Genomic DNA, 3665 nt, shown 5'->3' with positions numbered 1-3665 from the left:
AAAAAGCGTTGATTTCTTCTGTATGTTTTTCCACCGTTTGTCTTTATGATGTAAGATCTGGGTGCTGAATGTTTTTTTATGACAACTGCTTTCTGCCATGTTTGACTCTCCGACAGAATAATCTTTAGGTAGTCTTGCTTTTGCATCGTATTTCACTTTGCTTTTCATCTGTCGTGCGTTGAGTAATGTCTCTGCATTTTGAGATACCGATGGTTTCAATAGTTTGTGATCAGTTGGAATCATTCCCTGAGTCTTCTACTCGTCAGCAGTTGTGATGGTGAATACGGCAGTCCACTTATCGGAGTATTTCTATACTCGAGCATAACGAGATATGGATCTTTCTCACTTTTGTATGCTCTGAATCCTTTTGCTTTCGCACAAAATATAAACAACCAACTATGCAGTGGAAAATTAAGAATTTTTTGCCTATCTTGAATTCTGGTCAAAGCTCCTGCGCCCAATTAATATAGTTCGGAAGAAGCTACATAAGTCTGGACTGCATATACGGGAAGCTGATGAAGAAATTAGTACCCTTTCATGCTTTCTGCAAAATGATGACAAACTGATAAAAACCCAATCCATCGAAAAAGCAAAAGAAGGTAGTGAATACTATGGATTCCCTGTAATCAAAACAATCAGAAGAAAGAAAAGACTTGATGGGAAGTTGAGTTCTAATGTAGGACTGTCAATAGAACTGCAATTCAAACGTAATACGACAGAAGTGCTGGATAGATTTCATATGGAGATGAAGGGCAGATTCCAAAGGCTGGAAAGAAAATGAATACCTTTGGGTTTCTTCTTGAACCAAGACACCTGTTAGATGAAGACACGCTTGTGACAAACTGTGCTACTTTTCCTGTTTGTATGATGAAATAAATGAAAAATCGCTTTTTCAATGATGTCATTGATGCACGAGCATTTTCATTAACAAACCAGTAATACAATCACCAATAGACATATTGAGGAAACAGGCTTCATATGGGAATTGCGTGTGCTCAAACTTTGCAACCTCCTCCGAATACCGCTAACTCAGGTCACTTCCATTACGTCATGTGAGAAATCATTCTCAAAGCTCAATTTCATCAAAAACTATTTCAGGAGCACAATGACGCAAGAAAGGCTTATCATGGTTTTAATGTGAGTGAAGTTACAAATACTAGAAAGTATCGATGTAGTTGATGTTTTAGATGTCTTAGCTGCACAGAATGCACGACGTGAAGCGATATCAATTTAGATTTGTCACTTGTGCATTATTTAACAAATAAACAACGGTATTATTCATTAAAATAGTCTTGATGATTACTTTTTGTTAAGTTTACTGATATACTGAACCAATTTGATTTGGGGCTTATTTATTTTTGCGTACATTATCTCATGTCATATGTCGAATGTCAAAATGCAAGGGGCCCCCAAAGAGGTCAATCCCCCCGGGCCCCAAAATCCCTAGTTACGCCCCTGGAGGGGGGTTAAACTCAAAACCCCTTTGGCTACGCTCATAGAATTTTGAGTGTGTAATTTGCTTTTTTTATATTGAAGATGGGGTTATCGTAAATTTTGGATGGGGTTTTAAAATCAAAATCTTCCTCAACTGTGCTGTTGGAATTTGGGGATTGTTGTTTGCATTTTTTTGTGTTTTGTTTTATAGAATAGGGGGATTTAACTGCAAAAACCTCTGGTATGGGGGTTTAAAATTCAAAACCCCCTTTAGGGGGGTTTAAACTCAAAGCCCCCTGGTAGAGGGATTTGTATCTCAAAACCCCCTGCTAGGGGTTTTTAAAATCTCAAAACCCCCTGGTAGGGGGATTTAAACTCAAAACCCCCTGGTAGAGGGTTTTTAACTCAAAACTGCCTCGGCTGTGCTGTGGTAAGTGATGATTTAGTATTAAAATCTCACCTAAAATAAACAAAATGAAAGCAAAAATCAGTCACTTAATTCCGTCCCCCCCCCCTGGGGGGGATTTAATTTCGGGGGGGGGGGTTTGAACCCCAAGAACTCCCCCCCCCGTCTACGCCCATGGTGTACAGATTCTGTCTGACGGGTGGGTCAGACTCGCGGCAAGAGACAGCGTACACTAAGACCCCCGCCATTTTCCTTTTCTATACCAGGCTAACTGTGCGGAACACGCCATTTATGTAACGGCCCCTTGAGGAACAGCGCCTGGATTGTGACAAGATTGTGGGAGCTTTTTTACAACTCCGCACACTGCAATGAGAATGCCTTCGCACCCCCTTAGGCACCCCCACGGGAGTCTTGTTTTGCTACCCTTTAGCCCTATCGTTTCCTCTTACGATCGTTTCCACCCGGGTGCCACTATGAGGCAGGGAAGCATGCCCGGGGCTATTCTTTCATAGTTTTTATTGTTTTTTTTTTGTTTTTTTTTAAAGATTTTTTCGGTACAATTTCAAAAAAAAAAAAAAGAATATGGACTAGCTGGATATGTGTCAAACACATTTTTTGTATCTACAGCTACATTTACATATGCATTTATTCATAAACAATATATATATTTTTAATGGGATAATTTCATTACAGGTCCATGTAAGGGGAGGGATATTTGATTGCAGGGGGATAATAGAAAAAAAAAACGGAATGTTTTATTGTAGCTGTTGCTTTTGTTTCGACTCGTTCTTTAGGTCCTCAGCAGAATACAAATCAAATGTATCTTCAATAGTATGAGGCAAATAGCTTTAGTCTTTGAATTTGTTTTACAGCTGTAAAAGCCATCCAAATGATTACAGAATACTAAGTAATCAGAATGTTTTCCTTATCTCCAAAGACTTATAAAGGATTGAGGTATCACACGCGTGTATAACCGACAGTGAAGAGCAGTTCAAATCTTTCTATACTTCAATATCCACAACGTTTAAAAAATGCATCCTCAGTAGAATTTAAACTTAGCCTGACCAAAAGATGTTTCTCCTTTTCGCTTAAACAGTCAAAAGAATGAAAATCAATGGATCGAATTAGCCAATATCGGGTTAAAGCCTCATCAAATATTGAGACATCTTTACTATAGTCAGTTCTGTATGTGTGGGAATGCGTGTGTGTGCTCTGTTGATATTCGTAATCGATTACCCTCCCTTGCCTGTCTTCATCACAATGGGCAACCTGAAAAGTAGGATGGTCTCAAAATTGCTGTTTTTTAATCTAGGTTTTTATATAAAGACAACCTCCTCAAATAATGCTTCACCCATTTGCGCATTCTAGTAATTTATTTAAATTATAGATCTCTATACAGAGTCAATTTTCTTTTTGTAGGTTTTAGTATATATATATATATATATATATATATATATATATATATATATATATATATATATATATATATATATACTTTAAATACCTTGGTACTATCCTAGACAATAAACTAAATTTTACTGCAAATACTGATTATATCAGCAAAAAAGGGCAGCAAAGATTACGACTACTAAGAAAACTGTCCTCGTTTAATGTTAGCGAAAAGGCCTTGGCTATGTTTTATCACGCTCACATCTGCAATATTTTCAGTTTCAATATCACTGCCTGGTATGGCAATTTGAGCATTAAAAATAGGAATAAACTTAATAGAATCCTCAATGCTGCTGGCAAAATCATTGGCAAAAAACAAACCCCATTTGGGCAGTTGTTTGAGACAAACATCTAGAAAAAAAGCTAACAAGATCCT

The sequence above is a fragment of the Biomphalaria glabrata genome, chromosome 9 (assembly GCF_947242115.1).
Source record: "Biomphalaria glabrata chromosome 9, xgBioGlab47.1, whole genome shotgun sequence".
Lineage (NCBI taxonomy): Eukaryota > Metazoa > Mollusca > Gastropoda > Planorbidae > Biomphalaria > Biomphalaria glabrata.
The sequence above is the reverse complement of the archived record's forward strand: the minus strand, read 5'-3'. Positions refer to the sequence as shown.